Source organism: Haliotis rufescens, unplaced genomic scaffold (assembly GCF_023055435.1).
Source record: "Haliotis rufescens isolate VD_foot unplaced genomic scaffold, xgHalRufe1.0.p SCAF_95, whole genome shotgun sequence".
Lineage (NCBI taxonomy): Eukaryota > Metazoa > Mollusca > Gastropoda > Lepetellida > Haliotidae > Haliotis > Haliotis rufescens.
The window spans coordinates 248,971-272,869 of NW_025964389.1; the positions used below are offsets into that span (position 1 = coordinate 248,971).

The 23,899-nt window shown below is 42.5% G+C and overlaps 1 long non-coding RNA gene across 1 annotated transcript; it reads left to right on the forward strand.

The window, feature by feature from the left end:
* Positions 1-1,432: 1,432 nt before the first annotated feature.
* LOC124112664 lies at positions 1,433-23,743 on the forward strand. The gene is made up of 3 exons (XR_006857644.2): positions 1,433-1,521; positions 12,830-12,881; positions 23,576-23,743. It is a non-coding gene; the product is annotated as an uncharacterized LOC124112664 (long non-coding RNA).
* Positions 23,744-23,899: the final 156 nt, after the last annotated feature.

Below are 23,899 nucleotides of genomic sequence, written 5' to 3' on the forward strand. Positions count from 1 at the left end.
TCCTGCAACGCCTTAACACACCTTTGACACACACACACACACGCACGCACGCACGCACGCACGCACGCACACGCACACGGCGGTCGGGTAGTCTGGTGGTTTAAGCGTACGCTGGTCACGCCAATGACCCGGATTCAACTCCCCACGTGCGTACAACGTGTGAAGCCAATTCCCGGTGTCCCCCGACATGACATTGCTGGAGTATTGCTAAAAGAGGCGTAAAACCACACTGACGCACACAGTCACTCACTCACGAATAACACGCACAAACACACACACACCCCTCCACAAACTCACACACACACACGCACACACACACACGCGCGCGCGCGCGCACGCACGCACATACACAGACACACACACGCACACACACACACACACACACACACACACACACAGACACACGCACATACACACACATACGCACATACACACACATACACAGACACAGACACACGCACATACACACACACACACACACACACACACACACACACACACACATCCAGCTGACGCCTTGCACACGTAAACATTGATCAACGCGACGTTAAACAGAGCTCAATCTCTCCACGGGCAAGCGCGAATTTGGCTTATTACGCAATGGTAAAAAGCAGTCGGTTTCATTAAATAATACATAAGCAGCGTAAGCGGAGAGCAACTCGCAAATGGTAGTTTTGACACGGTTGGTATTGGTGAAACAGACACACATCAACATCAGTTTCGCTGACAGGGGAACTGTCTGAACATAACATTTATTCATCTGAGTGACGCTTCGTTAAACACAGTCTGGAACCTCCCTTGTGATCATGGTGTCAATGGTGAATGTGTTGTCCATGAAAACAATAACGAACTATGCACCGATCAATGTATTGATTTATTAGTGTTTGCATACAACTTTGATGCTGTACAAGTAACACATTTTTTTATTCAAACAAATTAATAAATGCCGATTTATAATAAGGAACACTATGGCGAGAACGTCATGGGATATGATGCTATTTTATAAGAAACAACAACAACAAAAACAACTTTAATGTATATTGATTCTTGATGAAAAGGCATCACGTTATCAACGGAAATAATTCAGCAGACAAGAACATGCAATTTCCTCGACATGGAAACTAAGATTGTTGATACAATGTGCTGAACAAACATGATCGTGTTATTCTTTAAGAGATTAATTATATCATTTGTAGTCTTTGTCGATGTTCTGTTGCATCCTACTCATGTTCAATGATATGTTTACAACAGGAAGACAATCGCTTCTCTGAGTTAACCGCGTGTTAATTTTAATAATTCGCAGCAAAATGCTGGCCACAATGACCATTAGCTATAGTGTTTAATATTATTCATAACGTCCTGTTTATTGTGACGTCAGCGCGTGTGTTCTGTGGTTGCAGACTAATATCTAGATTATTATAATTAATCCCATTTCAGTGCCTGTCTTTGTGGCATTTGGGAATACCATCTGCAGAACAGATTGTGTCAAAACGAAGTCACTGTTATTGAAGCTTGGCTTTGGTGAGTAGCTTCTTCTCAGTAAGTTCTTCACAACTTATAATTACATGTATAACAGCTTCATTATTTCTGCAATGTTCGACCAAATATATTGTTCAAAGAAATTACTTATGGAACGAAACTGACTACAATATAGAAACCTTATCGCATGTTTATGTTTTTCATACAGACATGTTGTGTAGTAGTCGCTTCACGCCTGTGAAGATCCGGGGTAGAATAGGTCTTCAGCAACCCATGCTTGCCGTAATAGGTGACTATACTTGAGGAACAACCAGGGCGGAACAAAGATTGGAGCCTGGGCGAATCTGGTGCTTCTCAGCTCTGAGGATCCAACTTAGAATTGGTCTTCAGCAACCCCTGCGAGTAGTCAGAGGCGACTAAAGGGATCGTGTGGTCGGGCTGGCTGACTTGGTTGATGCATATCATCGTATCCTAGTTACGTAGATCGATGCTCATGATGTCAACCACTGGATTGTCTAAGCCAGACTCGATTATTTACAGACCGCCGTCATATAATTTGAATATTGCTGAGTGCTGCTTTAAACGACAAACAAACAAACAAACAAACAAAAATCGTTTCCCACAGACGAATCATACAAGTACTGTTGTGTTGTTTTTTTTTTGGGGGGGGGTTGTTTTTGACGCCAATGTTCCAGTTGTATGACGGCGGCCTATAAATATTAGAGTCTTGAAAAATAAACTAGTGATTGGTATTATGAGCAACGATTCACGCCGTTCGGGTACAATCATTGTGACAATTAATTCACCAAGTCCCCGAGCCTGACCACCCTATCCCTTATGTCGCCTCTTACGACAACAATATGTTGATGGGGGTCACTTCTAACCCAGGACCCCCCTCGAGGCCATGAAAGTTCTCAATATATGCGATAACTTAGCTGTTCCACAGTTCATTTCAGCAAGCCAGTTAGCGTATTAGGGGATGCTCTTTGTGCCGATAATGTTCAATCGGAGATTCCAAATGAAATTTCCGGGATTGATTACCCATATTGACATAATAAATGCAAAAAATGTTTATTAACAGTAATTTTGTTTCTACGTGAACACGCACGGTTATGAGACATTGAAGAACATAGCTTTTTCATAGGCCAGTTGCCGTCTTGAAAAACCTATACAAGTCAGTTTGTCGGTCATCACGTTATAATCCTTGTAGAAAGGAAATAAATTAGGTTTGTTGTTGGTTGGTTTGTTGTTTAACGCCGCACTCAGCAATATTCCAGCTATATTACGGCGGTCTGTAAATAATCGAGTCTGGACCAGACAATCCAGTGATTGTTATCATGAGCATCCATCCACGCAATTGGGATCGATGACATGCATTAACCAAGTCAGCGAGCCTGACCACCCGATCCCGTTAGTCGCCTTTTACGACAAGCATAGTCACCCTTTACGGCAAGCATGGGTTGCTGAAGACCTATACTACCCCGGAATCTTCACGGGTCGAAATAAAATAGGCCTCCCTTGGGCACCAATTGTGCTTACATCTTTGCTCATCTGTTTCTTAATGCATATGAATGGTTATTTGTGGGAGTGTCTAAGACCATTTACCTTAAGCTTCAGGAATAACTATGATGTGATATTGTTCAATAAACGTCAATAGTCAATTCCCTTCCGCTGATTTAGAAAAAAGGGACCACTCACACCGCCTCATCTTTTTCATATTAAGATTGATGCATACAGCATCAGAGCGACAAAAGTTCCACACAAGACAAGAGGGATGACTTGTTTCTTTGTTTGTTGTTTGACGACGCACTCAGCAATATTCCAGCTATTAATTTTTCTTTCAGGGCGGGCAACATTCCAATATACATGTATTGTAGAAGTTATATTATGTGAAACGACAAACCTGAAATTTAAAATCAGATGTTAATGTTTATAAATGGTTTGACGCTGAGTGTGAGAGACTGAAAAGGGAGAGATGCACATTCCTAAATAGATTAAAAAAACCGATAGTTCTCTTGATGAATACAATTGCATTAGAAAAAAAACATTGCTACCCGTAGACAAAAGAGAAATGTATGTTATCAAAAAACAGTGTTTGGAAAGTAGTTTATATGATTCTAAAATATTCTAGTCTGTTATCAAAAGTTTAAATGGAAAGCATGTATGGAGAAATAATATTACCACCACTGATTGGTATCAACACTTTAGAAATCTTTTCTCATCACCCGACGTACATCCGCTCAGCGTGATACAGAACCCAATGTTCCGATGGCATTTCAGGTAGCACATATCATCTTAAATGTAACTAGGCAGCTGGTATAGATGGTACTATTCCTGAAAAAATCTTCAGATTTATCAGTTACATATTTAGAAGTAATAAATAATTTGATATTAAAAAATGGGCATTTTCCAATTGGTATTATCGCCCCAATCCCTAAAGATGATGATATAAATAATATGTATAACTACACGACAGACGACGGCGATCTGGCGAATGAAGTATGATTTAACAAGACTTCACAAAAAGAGCAACAGCATTATACCCTAATTTCACAGCCTAGTAAATAGTTCTACCCTTCTGAGAATGGGATACGAACCATTATTCAGTGCTTTCTGGTGATGTTAGTTTGAGGCTCAACCATCTCTGGCACATTCTTCAAATGATTAAAACCATAGACTCAGATACTATCATATTCCAGAACAGTTCATAACATTTTCCAAAATAAATTTTGCACATATGACTGGTATATGTGATAATGTAATAACCGCCGTCATATAGCTGGAATATTGCTGAGTGCGGCGTTAAACAACAAACAAAAAACCAGCAAACAAACAGTAATATATAATGTAAAATAATATATTTATACATCCTGACATCCATTATATGATTGAAAATGAAATGAATGGGTTTGTCAGGGACTGCATACTATTAGTATCCCCCGCCCCAACGAAGTTGGCGGGGGCATATTGAAATCGGTTCCGTCGACGTCCGTCCGTGCGTGCGTACCGAAATCTTTTCCGGAGCATAACTCAGAAACCGTTAAATATTTCTCTAATAAACTTTGCATGTCTGTTAGACTCGTGCTGAACTGTTACCTTTTAATTTGCTATTTAGGAATTTTAGAAAAAAATATTTTTATGTTTCCATGGCAACAAGTTGGACTTAGAAAACAATAAGTGTAGGGTTCGATTCCGGATGAAATTTTCGACATCTATCAGACATGTGCTGAATTGTTCCCTTTGCTATTAAAGAATTTTAGAAATTTATATTACTGGGCATTATTTCCAGAAATATTTCCTTGCTTGCTTGCTTGCTTGCTTGCTTGCTTGCTTGCTTGCTTACTTACTTACTTACTTACTTACTTTACTTACTTACTTTGAAGATTTAACGTGCGCTTTCCGACTTATGCGTATTTCGCACACGGGCCCGGCCAGGCCATTTAATGTGTTTCCGAAAGGGGCGAAAGTGGTCTGTGCAACCCAAGAGGGGGCTTTAGGGGTTGCTTATATAGAATTTGGGAATTTTGAGATTTGGAATAGATGCCGATGGGGTTGGGGAGGAGAACTAAGGGGGCTGGGTATGGTGGATGTTTGTTTGTTTATGTTATTTTGATTTGGTAGATTATTGTGTTTTTAGATGCGTTTTATTAGTTCCGTTTTGATTAAGAATACGCCTAAGGCCTTGAAGTTTTCTAGTTTATTTTGTGGGTTTAGTATTGCTTCTAGAGTGAGAGCTTTGTTTAGATTGAGGCTGGTTTGTAATGCGGTTCGATGTGTTAGGTAGTGTGTGCAGTGGATGAGTGCGTGTTCTGGGGTTTCTAGTTGTTTGCAGTGTGGGCAGTTACCTGTAGTGTGTTTTTTTTTTTTTAAATTAGGTGGTTATTTAGGTTGGTGTGTCCTGTTTGGAGTTTAGTGATTACTCTGTCGATTGTTTTTGATGGATGGAGACTTTTTGGTTTGGCTAGTGGTTTGCTGAGTACTTTTTTGATTTGGCTATTTGAGTTTAGATATAGGTTATGCCATTTTTTGGTGATTTTTTGCTTGTTTACACTTTTAATTTCTGATTTTGAGATGGGTAAGTTTTAGCTTATTTCTGGGATTTTGAGGGATAGTTTAGCTGCTTTATCGGCGTTTTCATTACCGTATATTCCTACGTGGGCGGGTATCCACAAGAAGGTAATTTGTTTGCCTGCCTTAGTTAGGTCGTTGGAGCTTTTAAGTATTTGATTTATTAATTTAGGTCGGTTTTTGGTATTTTTGTTTTGGAGGGCTATTTCCTTGCCTAACATTGCATATGTGGTAACAGTCCAGCTATATGACGGCGGTCTCTAAATATTCGAATATGGACCAGACAATCCAGTGATTAATATCATGAGCATCCATCCACGCAATTGGGATCGATGACATGCATCAACCAAGTCAGCGAGCCTGACCACCCGATCCCGTTAGTCACCTTTTACGGCAAGCATGGGTTGCTGAAGACCTATTCTACCTCGGGTCTTCACGGGTCTTGTTCTTTATACTTGTTCCACGAATGATATATTATATTACGAAGGACATAAAGTTTGTTTTGCTTTAATGCTAGGACCATATATGATATACATAAGGGATAACTGAAACGGTTGGCTTCAATACTGGGAACCGGGGCGGTCGGGTGGTTAAAGTGTTCGCTCGTCACGCCGAAGACCCGGGTTCGATTCGATTGTACAAAGTGTAAAGCCCATTTCTTTGATATTGCCGGAATATTGCTTAAAAGCGGCGTAAAACCATACTCACTCACTGATACTGGGACCACGAAGGATGTACATAAGGAATGTAGGAACAGTTTGACTGTTACCACATATGATATACATAAGGAATGAAGGAACAGTTTGACTGTTACCACAGATGATATACATAAGGGATGTAGGAACAGTTTGACTGTCACCACATATGATAAACATAAGGAATGAAGGAACAGTTTGACTGTTACCACATATGACATACATAAGGGGTAATTGATCTGTTGCTTGGGATTGTTTACACCCTATCACTCTCACGGAGTCGTTCTGATAACATGACTTTATAAACTATTTTAACCAAGGATGGTCAATTGTTGAATTAAGAATAGATTTTGTTTCTTTAAACAAATGTAGAAAGTCAAATATTGAAAACTATATGATGCATATAAATTTTATAATCAACACCAGTGAATATTCAGTATCCATTATCTGCCAAAACAGATTCCATTGGGCGTAAGAAGTATATTAGAGATGGGAATGTACCAGAATGGATCACTGTAGATCAGTGATGACATCAGGTGTTTGCGTAAAGGTGAGCGTGCCATGCTCTACGGATGGCACCCACAACTTACACAATTTATAAAAAAACTAATTCTTGCCTAACGCCACACCCAGCGATACTCTTGCCATAAGACGGCGGCATGTGAATGATCGAGTCTGGATCAGGCAAACCATGTGATCAGTATCATGGACAAAGAACCAGATGATTGTCGTACAACGCCACGCTGTCAACCATATCACCAAGCATGAGAACACAGTTCATTAAAGTAAGTGCAAGTTAGCAAGGAGGAAACAAACTTCCAGAAGGTCGTGGTATGGGATTGCATCGCGCATCATGTTGTCACGCGACATCCAGGTCCTAGGTTCACGTGACAACATAATCAGTTAGGCGTTAGTAGAATGACGACTTAACTGATCTCGTTTTGAAATGCGTTAGGGTTTGTGACAAGACCAGTAACCACCTTGAACAGCTTGATCATGTTTGCCGCACTGGGCCTCTTTACAACTAATATCTCTTTATAACATGGGACAGAAATTCATCCTCAATTAAGTTCATTAAATATTTTACAAGGCAAGCATTCACATGGTTAACGTCAATGCTAATGTAAGGCTGTACGGTTTCATGAATACGCTGACGTCGCAATGCACTAGCTGATCTCATTCTCATGTAAATGTGGATATGTGATATAGAAGACTGTTGCGGTGTATCCAGCATTGCATGTGGGAAGTGGCACTGCAAGGAGCTGATAGGTGAGGGTGAGTTGATTTCAAGTGTAAAAATGTGGCGGATACGTTACCAAGAAACTTAATCATATTTGTTGCTTTTTGTTCCAAATTGACAGACACACAGACTGACAGACAGTTTTACTTCAGTGTTGGAGGCCCCGTGGCCGGGTGTACAATCTTGCATAAATTGCCAATGGTGTGTGGTATAGAAATTTAAAATGTACATTAATCATGAATTCTTATTGGTCACTTTACATATCTCTCACTAATGGATATCGCTTGGAGCTACAAGTCCACCTGATTCTACCCTGATAAAAATCGACGATACTACGATATTCCATTTACATCGCTAAATTTCTTTTACTGAAAAGGGCTAAATCTTTCAAAACTTTTTCTTTTTCCTGTTGACATCAAATCAATAGGCCTCTGTCTTGATGGATAACGATAATAGTATATCGGTAACAACACATTTCTGCTTGACTTATAGTAGGGACACACGAGCAAAAAATGGCATTCATCTTCGATCTCCATCAAGTTACTTTTGTCACAAACTAGGCATCTTGAAGCATACATTGTTTTACCATAGCATTGCATTTGTATTTTTAAACCATGTGATAAAGCAAGTATTCTCATGAGATCTTTATAATAATTTGATCTTATATCTTATATTCGGGTAATGATTACTACGATCCATAATATCTAAGAAATATAGAAGTATTTACTTTTGATACCAAGTCTGTATATGGATATCAATGTATCTGGAACGGAACATACTCATAAACTGAGATTCCTCCCCACATTCCTGGCATTTCCAGACGTATTCATGCGAATCCTAGGCATGTTTGGAATAATAACATATTACCATGTGGTGCCCAGTTGACCCCTCCATTATCCACATGTACTTTGAGCCCGCGGATAACGTGTTGGGTTCCCCTGCTCCAACTTACACCAATACTTTATGCAGCAACAGAAATACTTAACACACAACGAATATCGCCCCACTTACCCAAGATATTTATAATAAGATACAATGTTCATTTTTCATTGCCATAAAACCATTTTTTCTACACTTTTGACATACCCGTCATTTATAAATACAATTATTTACGACTTTTCCAAAATTACCTCCATGTTCCAGTTTTGGTAAAAAACATTCTAATGCTGATAGCTTCTTTTTTAGGTCAACAACTGAATCTGACCATCTGCAAATAACAAAATCTTGATGAACTCAATACTAAACTAGTGTCCAAAAGAAACGATACCAACTTATTTTCAAAATTGTTTTTTACTAAGTGAATTGTCAAGTATGAAAACATGCCAATTCGTATTGCACATCCCAAACACAGCATAGTCGATAAAAAATACCGGGAACACGTGATCACTTCCGGGAAAAAACGTAAATTTCGTGAAAGTGACATTTCCCTCTCTAGCATGTTCTGCACGTGCAGAAAAACTGTATAAAACGGCTGATCAGACACGTTGATATCACAGCAACAAAAAGAACACAAGATGTGCCACGTTTGACAGCCATCGAGAGAGAGAGAGCCGTTGGAATGGTCCAACAAGGAGCGTCACACGTCGACGTCGCCAGAAGGTTGGGCTGCGCACGCATCACTATCACCAGGTTGATGCAGCGATTACGTCAGACAGGTCAGACGTCAGAAAGGCCCAGGAGTGGCAGACCACGAGTAACCACGCCCCGTGAAAATCGTTACATCCGGGTATTACACCTGAGGAACCGCACCGTAACAGCGACGTCCACGGCGGCTACAGCACTGGGACACAGGATCAGTCGACAGACCGTCTACAGGAGACTACGGCAGTATGGTATCCGGCCACGTCATCCCTACCGCGGACCGCTCCTGACGCCTCGACACCGGAACAACAGGCTGATCTGGGCCAGGCGAGTTCCACGTTGGCAACGGCGGGACTGGGCACGTGTTATGTTCTCTGATGAGAGCAGATTCCTCATCTTCAGAAACGATGGACGGCAGCTTGTATACCGACGATTTGGTGAACGTTTGGCGCCTAACTGTATCCAACAGGTCCGGCCGTTTGGAGGTGGAGGGTTAATGGTTTGGGGTGGCATATGTGATGACGTCAAAACGATGCTTGTCGTAATTCGTGGAAACCTGAATGCACAGCATTATCTTGATGACATCCTACGGCCTGTTGTGGTGCCCTTTATTCAGCAACAGCCTCGTGGACTCCTTTTCCAATATGACAATGCAAGGCCACACACAGCAAGATTGACACAGAACTTCCTTGCCAACGCCAACGTACAGGTTTTGCCATGGCCCGCATTTTCACCGGACATAAATCCCATCGAGCACTTATGGGACCACCTCGATCGGCAAATCCGACGTCGCCGTGTGCCTCCAGTCAACGTCCAGGACTTGGAACGATGTCTCCTCGAGGAATGGCAACGCATCACTCCCAACGTCATCAGACGTTTGACGTCATCAGTCGTAGGCGTGTTCTTGCATGTATTGATGCTCACGGTGGACATACCCGCTACTGACTTGACTTTGAGACGTGTGGTGTGACATTTCCCGTTGTTTCTGTGATCAGTGCTCTAACGAAATGTTCATTTTTCGACCCCACCCATCTTTAAAGGCTTGTCATATTGGTTGTACAGATTTTATTGAAATGAAATTTTTGTACAGATATTGTGAAAGGATTTCTCAAAAGCATAACACCAATCCTAAACTTCTGCATTGTTTAGTTTTTTCTTTTATGTCGTTGCAAACAGGTGGTATTGTTTCTTTTGGACACTAGTTTATCATTTACAAAGATACCATTCGTTTCACTTTCCACCATATCAGTAGCCAACTGGTTGATAAAAAATATGAAAAGTAGAGGACTAAGCATATATAAAGATATATGTTTTCGAATTCCCCAAGCGTACACAAGCACAGACATTTCTGTACATGCTTTCTAAAACATTATACACTTTACCATGAATACCCTTCTGTAATAACATATATAACAACTTATTCTTATCAACCTTATCACAGGCTTTACGGAAATCAATGTAAGCTGAATAAAAATACGATGTTTGGCCTTACGTGAATATTTCTGAGCAAGGGATTGCCGGACAAAGATAGCATCTACCTAAAATGTTCCTTTCTAAACTCAGCTTAAGATTCGGCTATCAATTCATATAATTCTAACCAATATCGCAGTCTCGACTCATATAGTGATGTAAATTCTTTTCAATGATATTAATTTAAGATTTTCTCCTGTTATTGTTTGGGTCTGTCCTATATCAATTTTTAAATATAGGTACCATTATTCCACAATTCCCATCTTCAGGGAATACACCCTGATCCATAATAGAATTAAATAATATTCTCATGTAAGGGAGTATTTCATAACAATTTTGAAAAAAATGCAAGAGGCAAACCATCCACACCAGAAAATTTCCTAGAGATTAAGGAAATTAGAGCTACTGTAATTTCTTCTTCTGTAATTTCCCCTGACAATAATTAATGCGAGTTGTTGCACTCAATACAAGTGTCTAAATTAAATAATGATCTTTCAAAACATTTACTACCTTTTAATAGAATTCACTACACTCTACAAACAGGGGATTTAATAACTTCTCAAATTATGGATACCAGCTGTTAGGGGAGATAGTTTTGTCACTTTCATTTTTACTGAGTAATGACTTTATATTTCGCCAAAATAATTTGCATTCTTTATCCATTACAGCACAATTTGTCTTTTCACTTTCAAATCTATGAAAAAATTTCTACTTTGTTCCTCGCGTTCTTCGGAAATCTCCTTTAGCCTGCAGAAAATCATTCAAGATTTCAGAGCTTTTATGGGCACGCAACTTGTTTAAAAGACTGTCATAATCTTTTTTCCCCTTACATTTATGATCAAACCATTCGGGCTGTGATTTGGACTTTGGGCATGCTTATTTTGGTGCTTTTCGAAGATGTGCACCTGTAAATTTCTGGTGCCGAGTAAACATCCTTATAAACACAACTTAAAAAGAACTTTCGATAATCTGCTTGAGGTGTAGAAATGTTGTCAATAAAACTTTGAGCTTTATTGCTTGCCCAAATAAATCTTGGGATATGAACTGTTTTCCTTGCATGACAATAATGTTCTATCTTATTTTCACTAGATGTATAAGCGTGAAGAAGCTTGCATGAAACTGGCAAAAAAATCAGAATCCGTTTTTGCACGAGATACGAAACATACATAATTATTAAAGGGATCTGTTATTTTATCACTATCCTTTAGTTTCAATAAGACAGAAAACATCAAACGTTTTAAAAACATCTAAAACTGATGCAGATTCTAGTTAAGACATAATTCCTTGGATGTTCCATGAATATATTAATCAAAGTTGCATTATGATTAGAATAGAACATCCCCTCAAGAACGTGCTTCTGGACACTGCCGAGTTCCTATGCATCACCCTGCTCGTCTTTTGTAGTCTCATGTGGTTGGGACTCCTATTCAACCAGTGGATCCCTAGACGTTAGTGGTCGACTTCGTCTTGTTCCGCCCATTTCTGGTGTCCCCTGCCGTGATATTGCTGGAATATTGCTAAAAGCGGCGTAAAACCATACTCACTCACTCCCTCGTCTTGTTCCCACTTGCTATAAACTGTTGCCATCTTTAGCTATAGCATACATTTTATCACCACTTATTAGCTTTTCGTATGATAAATAGGGTTTCTTGTGCGTTACACGAGCTTCAACCATGAAATGGATAAGAGATTTACGTGTTTCTAACACGTTCTATATAGTCGTTTATCACTGAGAAACTTTTATCCTGTTTAAGATGTGTTGTTGCCGCCTCATACAAACTTGATCTAAATGATGAAAACTGCCGTCATATAGCTGGAATATTGCTGAGTGCGGCAATATACAAGCAACCAACCAACCAAACAACTAAATGATGAACACTCCACAATTAAAGAACTACTTTTCAATCCATGTGCTCTTTCTTTTTTAATATTATCAGTTTCAGTTGATAAATGTTTTTTTTCCTATATGTAGGACCTTGCTGTCTGCTCACACACATCCCAGGGTTATCTAATAGGACTTTCAACACATTGATAAGACATTGATATCCGGACACCAGAAAATGTGGGAATCGAACCCTAGTCTTTGGTGCGACGAGCGAACGCTTTAACCACTAGGCTACCAGACCGCCCCTTAAACGTTAATATGCTTTGGGTATTTTACTATTGATATACATGAAGATAATTTTAAATCTTTCAGTATTTGACATTAGAGATCCACTTACATGTACATGAAACATTTCAATTCCAGATATGTATTTTCTCAATGACCCCATTTCTCCTTTCTAATCAGTTTCAGGCAGCGATGCAGTTACCGAATTGTTGGTTTTCAATCGCAGTTATATGCATTGGTAAGTATACATTTTAAGCAATGTTATGTAAATAATCTATTTTTAATTCATAGTGAACGAGTTTGGCTATTCAAGTATCTCCAAAGGCACGAAAGAGACATCAAGAGACATAGTCTGTTCCATGGATGCAAGCATCACAAATGTAGTCAATGCTAGCTGGATTAAAAAATACAAACAATAATAATTTATCATAATCAAATCGTTTCATGTTTTTAATTGGGATACAGAGTAGATAAGTCATGATTGGACGTGAAAAGCGAGCAGATCTGTCTGAATTGATTTGGATAGCGACTGGAATGGCCGCTCATGATAGGGAAGTAATTGCAAGTAGGCCAAGAGTGAGTACTGAGGGTATATTTACAATTGCAATATTATTGTGATAGATGAAACACCATTGAGGTACTATAGCAAAAGTATTGTAGTAGGTAGTATCCAACAACAGAGATTTTCTTGACATGTCAACGCCTAACATATTGGAAACGTCCTACATTAAGCAGGTTGCTTGGAAAGTTGTGACGGATGTGCCTCTGTTTAGTGTCTGATATTGTATTATGAACGTTTTCTGAATGTATACCCACATTAGTCCAGAAATAGTGTTATCTTATGTGTACACAACAAATCTAAATAAAGGTTGGAACAATTCTTAATTTCAGTATCGAGGCAATCTAGGCTACGTTATTCTACACTTCATTAGCCTTAGGATTTTTTACAACGATCTCTTGGGATGTATGCGGATCAAAACTAACTGTAAAGTGAAAGACCAACACTATGTATGTTAATCTGTTACGTCTATCGATACTATCGATCGTCTAGCTTGAAATATATGTGTAACTATTGATGTTCCAACCTGTTTTATTGTTTGTTGTTTCACGCCTCACTCAGAGACACTGTGTTTCACGCCTCACTCAGAGACACTGTATTTCACGCCTCACTCAGAGACACTGTATTTCACACCTCACTCAGAGACACTGTATTTCACGCCTCACTCAGAGACACTGTATTTCACGCCTCACTCAGAGACACTGTATTTCACGCCTCACTCAGAGACACTGTATTTCACACCTCACTCAGAGACACTGTATTTCACGCCTCACTCAGAGACACTGTATTTCACGCCTCACTCAGAGACACTGTATTTCACACCTCACTCAGAGACACTGTATTTCACGCCTCACTCAGAGACACTGTATTTCACGCCTCACTCAGAGACACTGTATTTCACACCTCACTCACAGACACTGTATTTCACGCCTCACTCAGAGACACTGTATTTCACGCCTCACTCAGAGACACTGTATTTCACGCCTCACTCAGAGACACTGTATTTCACACCTCACTCAGAGACACTGTATTTCACGCCTCACTCAGAGACACTGTATTTCACACCTCACTCAGAGACACTGTATTTCACACCTCACTCAGAGACACTGTGTTTCACACCTCACTCAGAGACACTGTATTTCACACCTCACTCAGAGACACTGTATTTCACACCTCACTCAGAGACACTGTGTTTCACACCTCACTCAGAGACACTGTGTTTCACACCTCACTCAGAGACACTGTGTTTCACGCCTCACCCAGAGACACTGTGTTTCACGCCTCACCCAGAGACACTGTATTTCACGCCTCACTCAGAGACACTGTATTTCACGCCTCACTCAGAGACACTGTATTTCACGCCTCACTCAGAGACACTGTATTTCACGCCTCACTCAGAGACACTGTGTTTCACACCTCACTCAGAGACACTGTATTTCACACCTCACTCAGAGACACTGTATTTCACACCTCACTCAGAGACACTGTGTTTCACGCCTCACTCAGAGACACTGTATTTCACACCTCACTCAGAGACACTGTATTTCACGCCTCACTCAGAGACACTGTATTTCACGCCTCACTCAGAGACACTGTATTTCACGCCTCACTCAGAGACACTGTATTTCACGCCTCACTCAGAGACACTGTGTTTCACACCTCACTCAGAGACACTGTATTTCACACCTCACTCAGAGACACTGTATTTCACACCTCACTCAGAGACACTGTGTTTCACGCCTCACTCAGAGACACTGTATTTCACACCTCACTCAGAGACACTGTATTTCACACCTCACTCAGAGACACTGTATTTCACGCCTCACTCAGAGACACTGTATTTCACACCTCACTCAGAGACACTGTATTTCACGCCTCACTCAGAGACACTGTATTTCACGCCTCACTCAGAGACACTGTATTTCACGCCTCACTCAGAGACACTGTATTTCACGCCTCACTCAGAGACACTGTATTTCACGCCTCACTCAGAGACACTGTATTTCACACCTCACTCAGAGACACTGTATTTCACGCCTCACTCAGAGACACTGTATTTCACACCTCACTCACAGACACTGTATTTCACGCCTCACTCAGAGACACTGTATTTCACGCCTCACTCAGAGACACTGTATTTCACGCCTCACTCAGAGACACTGTATTTCACACCTCACTCAGAGACACTGTATTTCACGCCTCACTCAGAGACACTGTATTTCACACCTCACTCAGAGACACTGTATTTCACACCTCACTCAGAGACACTGTGTTTCACACCTCACTCAGAGACACTGTATTTCACACCTCACTCAGAGACACTGTATTTCACACCTCACTCAGAGACACTGTGTTTCACGCCTCACTCAGAGACACTGTATTTCACACCTCACTCAGAGACACTGTGTTTCACGCCTCACCCAGAGACACTGTGTTTCACGCCTCACCCAGAGACACTGTATTTCACGCCTCACTCAGAGACACTGTATTTCACGCCTCACTCAGAGACACTGTATTTCACGCCTCACTCAGAGACACTGTATTTCACGCCTCACTCAGAGACACTGTGTTTCACACCTCACTCAGAGACACTGTATTTCACACCTCACTCAGAGACACTGTATTTCACACCTCACTCAGAGACACTGTGTTTCACGCCTCACTCAGAGACACTGTATTTCACACCTCACTCAGAGACACTGTATTTCACACCTCACTCAGAGACACTGTATTTCACGCCTCACTCAGAGACACTGTATTTCACACCTCACTCAGAGACACTGTATTTCACACCTCACTCAGAGACACTGTATTTCACACCTCACTCAGAGACACTGTGTTTCACACCTCACTCAGAGACACTGTATTTCACACCTCACTCAGAGACACTGTGTTTCACACCTCACTCAGAGACACTGTATTTCACACCTCACTCAGAGACACTGTATTTCACACCTCACTCAGAGACACTGTGTTTCACACCTCACTCAGAGACACTGTATTTCACACCTCACTCAGAGACACTGTGTTTCACGCCTCACCCAGAGACACTGTGTTTCACGCCTCACCCAGAGACACTGTATTTCACGCCTCACTCAGAGACACTGTATTTCACGCCTCACTCAGAGACACTGTATTTCACGCCTCACTCAGAGACACTGTATTTCACGCCTCACTCAGAGACACTGTGTTTCACACCTCACTCAGAGACACTGTATTTCACACCTCACTCAGAGACACTGTATTTCACACCTCACTCAGAGACACTGTGTTTCACGCCTCACTCAGAGACACTGTATTTCACACCTCACTCAGAGACACTGTATTTCACACCTCACTCAGAGACACTGTATTTCACGCCTCACTCAGAGACACTGTATTTCACGCCTCACTCAGAGACACTGTATTTCACGCCTCACTCAGAGACACTGTGTTTCACACCTCACTCAGAGACACTGTATTTCACACCTCACTCAGAGACACTGTATTTCACAGCTCACTCAGAGACACTGTGTTTCACGCCTCACTCAGAGACACTGTATTTCACACCTCACTCAGAGACACTGTATTTCACACCTCACTCAGAGACACTGTATTTCACGCCTCACTCAGAGACACTGTATTTCACACCTCACTCAGAGACACTGTATTTCACGCCTCACTCAGAGACACTGTATTTCACGCCTCACTCAGAGACACTGTATTTCACGCCTCACTCAGAGACACTGTATTTCACGCCTCACTCAGAGACACTGTATTTCACGCCTCACTCAGAGACACTGTATTTCACACCTCACTCAGAGACACTGTATTTCACGCCTCACTCAGAGACACTGTATTTCACGCCTCACTCAGAGACACTGTATTTCACACCTCACTCACAGACACTGTATTTCACGCCTCACTCAGAGACACTGTATTTCACGCCTCACTCAGAGACACTGTATTTCACGCCTCACTCAGAGACACTGTATTTCACACCTCACTCAGAGACACTGTATTTCACGCCTCACTCAGAGACACTGTATTTCACACCTCACTCAGAGACACTGTATTTCACACCTCACTCAGAGACACTGTGTTTCACACCTCACTCAGAGACACTGTATTTCACACCTCACTCAGAGACACTGTATTTCACACCTCACTCAGAGACACTGTGTTTCACGCCTCACTCAGAGACACTGTATTTCACACCTCACTCAGAGACACTGTGTTTCACGCCTCACCCAGAGACACTGTGTTTCACGCCTCACCCAGAGACACTGTATTTCACGCCTCACTCAGAGACACTGTATTTCACGCCTCACTCAGAGACACTGTATTTCACGCCTCACTCAGAGACACTGTATTTCACGCCTCACTCAGAGACACTGTGTTTCACACCTCACTCAGAGACACTGTATTTCAAACCTCACTCAGAGACACTGTATTTCACACCTCACTCAGAGACACTGTGTTTCACGCCTCACTCAGAGACACTGTATTTCACACCTCACTCAGAGACACTGTATTTCACACCTCACTCAGAGACACTGTATTTCACGCCTCACTCAGAGACACTGTATTTCACACCTCACTCAGAGACACTGTATTTCACGCCTCACTCAGAGACACTGTGTTTCACACCTCACTCAGAGACACTGTATTTCACACCTCACTCAGAGACACTGTATTTCACACCTCACTCAGAGACACTGTGTTTCACGCCTCACTCAGAGACACTGTATTTCACACCTCACTCAGAGACACTGTATTTCACACCTCACTCAGAGACACTGTATTTCACGCCTCACTCAGAGACACTGTATTTCACACCTCACTCAGAGACACTGTATTTCACGCCTCACTCAGAGACACTGTATTTCACGCCTCACTCAGAGACACTGTATTTCACGCCTCACTCAGAGACACTGTATTTCACGCCTCACTCAGAGACACTGTATTTCACGCCTCACTCAGAGACACTGTATTTCACGCCTCACTCAGAGACACTGTATTTCACACCTCACTCAGAGACACTGTATTTCACGCCTCACTCAGAGACACTGTATTTCACGCCTCACTCAGAGACACTGTGTTTCACGCCTCACTCAGAGACACTGTGTTTCACGCCTCACTCAGAGACACTGTGTTTCACGCCTCACTCAGAGACACTGTGTTTCACGCCTCACTCAGAGACACTGTGTTTCACGCCTCACTCAGAGACACTGTGTTTCACGCCCCACTCAGAGACACTGTGTTTCACACCTCACTCAGAGACACTGTATTTCACGCCTCACTCAGAGACACTGTATTTCACGCCTCACTCAGAGACACTGTATTTCACGCCTCACTCAGAGACACTGTGTTTCACACCTCACTCAGAGACACTGTATTTCACGCCTCACTCAGAGACACTGTATTTCACACCTCACTCAGAGACACTGTATTTCACGCCTCACTCAGAGACACTGTATTTCACACCTCACTCAGAGACACTGTATTTCACACCTCACTCAGAGACACTGTGTTTCACACCTCACTCAGAGACACTGTATTTCACACCTCACTCAGAGACACTGTATTTCACACCTCACTCAGAGACACTGTGTTTCACGCCTCACTCAGAGACACTGTATTTCACACCTCACTCAGAGACACTGTGTTTCACGCCTCACCCAGAGACACTGTGTTTCACGCCTCACCCAGAGACACTGTATTTCACGCCTCACTCAGAGACACTGTATTTCACGCCTCACTCAGAGACACTGTATTTCACGCCTCACTCAGAGACACTGTATTTCACGCCTCACTCAGAGACACTGTGTTTCACACCTCACTCAGAGACACTGTATTTCACACCTCACTCAGAGACACTGTATTTCACACCTCACTCAGAGACACTGTGTTTCACGCCTCACTCAGAGACACTGTATTTCACACCTCACTCAGAGACACTGTATTTAACACCTCACTCAGAGACACTGTATTTCACGCCTCACTCAGAGACACTGTATTTCACACCTCACTCAGAGACACTGTATTTCACGCCTCACTCAGAGACACTGTGTTTCACACCTCACTCAGAGACACTGTATTTCACACCTCACTCAGAGACACTGTATTTCACACCTCACTCAGAGACACTGTGTTTCACGCCTCACTCAGAGACACTGTATTTCACACCTCACTCAGAGACACTGTATTTCACACCTCACTCAGAGACACTGTATTTCACGCCTCACTCAGAGACACTGTATTTCACACCTCACTCAGAGACACTGTATTTCACGCCTCACTCAGAGACACTGTATTTCACGCCTCACTCAGAGACACTGTATTTCACGCCTCACTCAGAGACACTGTATTTCACGCCTCACTCAGAGACACTGTATTTCACACCTCACTCAGAGACACTGTATTTCACACCTCACTCAGAGATACTGTATTTCAGACCTCACTCAGAGACACTGTATTTCACGCCTCACTCAGAGACACTGTATTTCACGCCTCACTCAGAGACACTGTATTTCACGCCTCACTCAGAGACACTGTGTTTCACGCCTCACTCAGAGACACTGTGTTTCACGCCTCACTCAGAGACACTGTGTTTCACGCCTCACTCAGAGACACTGTGTTTCACGCCTCACTCAGAGACACTGTGTTTCACGCCTCACTCAGAGACACTGTATTTCACGCCTCACCCAGAGACACTGTGTTTCACGCCTCACTCAGAGACACTGTATTTCACGCCTCACTCAGAGACACTGTATTTCACGCCTCACTCAGAGACACTGTATTTCACGCCTCACTCAGAGACACTGTATTTCACGCCTCACTCAGAGACACTGTGTTTCACACCTCACTCAGAGACACTGTATTTCACACCTCACTCAGAGACACTGTATTTCACACCTCACTCAGAGACACTGTGTTTCACGCCTCACTCAGAGACACTGTATTTCACACCTCACTCAGAGACACTGTATTTCACACCTCACTCAGAGACACTGTATTTCACGCCTCACTCAGAGACACTGTATTTCACACCTCACTCAGAGACACTGTATTTCACGCCTCACTCAGAGACACTGTGTTTCACACCTCACTCAGAGACACTGTATTTCACACCTCACTCAGAGACACTGTATTTCACACCTCACTCAGAGACACTGTGTTTCACGCCTCACTCAGAGACACTGTATTTCACACCTCACTCAGAGACACTGTATTTCACACCTCACTCAGAGACACTGTATTTCACGCCTCACTCAGAGACACTGTATTTCACACCTCACTCAGAGACACTGTATTTCACGCCTCACTCAGAGACACTGTATTTCACGCCTCACTCAGAGACACTGTATTTCACGCCTCACTCAGAGACACTGTATTTCACGCCTCACTCAGAGACACTGTATTTCACACCTCACTCAGAGACACTGTATTTCACACCTCACTCAGAGACACTGTATTTCAGACCTCACTCAGAGACACTGTATTTCACGCCTCACTCAGAGACACTGTATTTCACGCCTCACTCAGAGACACTGTGTTTCACGCCTCACTCAGAGACACTGTGTTTCACGCCTCACTCAGAGACACTGTGTTTCACGCCTCACTCAGAGACACTGTGTTTCACGCCTCACTCAGAGACACTGTGTTTCACGCCTCACTCAGAGACACTGTGTTTCACGCCTCACTCAGAGACACTGTGTTTCACGCCTCACTCAGAGACACTGTATTTCACGCCTCACTCAGAGACACTGTGTTTCACGCCCCACTCAGAGACACTGTGTTTCACACCTCACTCAGAGACACTGTATTTCACGCCTCACTCAGAGACACTGTATTTCACGCCTCACTCAGAGACACTGTATTTCACGCCTCACTCAGAGACACTGTGTTTCACACCTCACTCAGAGACACTGTATTTCACGCCTCACTCAGAGACACTGTATTTCAAGCCTCACTCAGAGACACTGTATTTCACACCTCACTCAGAGACACTGTATTTCACGCCTCACTCAGAGACACTGTGTTTCACACCTCACTCAGAGACACTGTATTTCACGCCTCACTCAGAGACACTGTATTTCACACCTCACTCAGAGACACTGTATTTCACACCTCACTCAGAGACACTGTATTTCACGCCTCACTCAGAGACACTGTATTTCACACCTCACTCAGAGACACTGTATTTCACGCCTCACTCAGAGACACTGTATTTCACGCCTCACTCAGAGACACTGTGTTTCACACCTCACTCAGAGACACTGTATTTCACGCCTCACTCAGAGACACTGTATTTCACGCCTCACTCAGAGACACTGTATTTCACGCCTCACTCAGAGACACTGTATTTCACGCCTCACTCAGAGACACTGTATTTCACGCCTCACTCAGAGACACTGTATTTCACGCCTCACTCAGAGACACTGTATTTCACACCTCACTCAGAGACACTGTATTTCACGCCTCACTCAGAGACACTGTTTCACACCTCACTCAGAGACACTGTGTTTCACGCCTCACTCAGAGACACTGTATTTCACGCCTCACTCAGAGACACTGTATTTCACGCCTCACTCAGAGACACTGTATTTCACGCCTCACTCAGAGACACTGTGTTTCACACCTCACTCAGAGACACTGTATTTCACGCCTCACTCAGAGACACTGTATTTCACGCCTCACTCAGAGACATTGTATTTCACACCTCAGAGACACTGTGTTTCACGCCTCACTCAGAGACACTGTGTTTCACGCCTCACTCAGAGACACTGTGTTTCACGCCTCACTCAGAGACACTGTGTTTCACGCCTCACCCAGAGACACTGTATTTCACGCCTCACTCAGAGACACTGTATTTCACGCCTCACTCAGAGACACTGTATTTCACGCCTCACTCAGAGACACTGTATTTCACGCCTCACTCAGAGACACTGTGTTTCACGCCTCACTCAGAGTCTCTGTATTTCACGCCTCACTCAGAGACACTGTATTTCACGCCTCACTCAGAGACACTGTATTTCACGCCTCACTCAGAGACACTGTATTTCACGCCTCACTCAGAGACACTGTATTTCAAGTGTTGGAGACCACGGGGAGCTTGAAATTTAGCGCTTTAGAGTAGCGGACTGAAAGCCATATTTACTGCATCACAATGAGACGTCATAATAGTGAGGCGCGGTGTAGAGATACACATTGCGAGGTTTAATAACTTTTCTTCAGGGCCTTGGTGTCCACCTCGCTGGATTGCGAAATTGCTGTACAACATACCTTCTCAATGGGACTCTTTGCATTTGGACCCGATTACGCACCTGAAGACATGTCCATTTCTCTTTTGTACTGGATTCCACAGCTCTTGGGTGCGGCAAATGTATCCCTAAATCCCTGGACATTCTATATATTCACAGAACGTATTCGAGCTACTGGGGGCGGTCGGGTAGCCCAGTGGTTAAAGCGTTCGCTCGTCACGCCGAAGACCCGGGTTCGATTCCCGACATGTGTACAATGTGTTAAGGCAATTTCTGGTGTCCCCCGCCGTGATATTGCTGGAATATTGCTAAAAGCGGCGTAAAACCATACTCGCTTACTATTCGAGCTTTGTCGAATTAATACCTGGTGCATTCGCAAAAACTCAAAGGATTTGCTTGACTTTTTTTCAATATCAGAAATGAGCCAGGTTAAATTTTATTTTTTTAACTTAGTACCCCAGTATCCCAGATGACAAACTTAAGGAAAAACTTCATTCCTTCATCCATGGTACATAACGAGGTGACCACAGATTCAGCTGAATCTTCTTAGTTTCAGGTAAATTTTATCGATGATCTGATATCGTTCAATGACCATCAAATAGCCAATTTGCTCCTACTGATTTACCCACTTGAAGTAAAAACAAAGGAGACCAGTGAGACCGCCTCATCTGTTTCATATTTAGATCTGACCCGTGAAGATCTAGGGTAGAATAGGTCTACAGCAGTCAGTGCTTGCCGTAAAAGGCGACTATGCTTGTCGAAAGAGGCGACTAACGGGATCGGGAGGTTGATGCATGTCATCGATCCCAATTGCGTAGATCGATGTTCATGATGTCAATCACTGGATTGTCTGGTCCAGACTGGATTATTTACAGACCGCCGTCATATAGCTGGAATATTGCACATAGCTGAGTGCGGCGTTGAACAACAAACAAACAAAATATATTTAGATCCATTCAGAGAGACAAATAGTCAACTTTGTGGGTTCGAATTCCGGACGGAACTCAAACGAAAGTACGAGAATCTGTACTTTACTCGGAAAGTGTTATCCCAAATATAACATGTGTTACAGTCAACTTTCCCTTTATGTCGAGCAATATTCCTAATAATACATATTTTGTTCCCTAGAATATGTCCTATGTGTCACTTCCGGGAAGCTCTACACACTGTACAAGGACTCGCATACCTGGAATGAGGTGTATGCAGTTTGCAGAAGTCAAGGTCAACAGATGCTGACGTTCAAAACGGCTGAAGAACTCTGTGTTATTACATCGGTTGTGGAGAAATGGAGAAGTGACAATCATTTGGAAGGAGGGTAAGAGAAGTAGTACCCCATTTTTGCTAAGAACGTTTTAATAGGTGCAACAAATCTGCCCTCTTAATCCAGTATGTAATTATCCTTGGTCAAGGTTGTTGTTTTTTTATTGCATCATAGTTACACATGATGCGGCT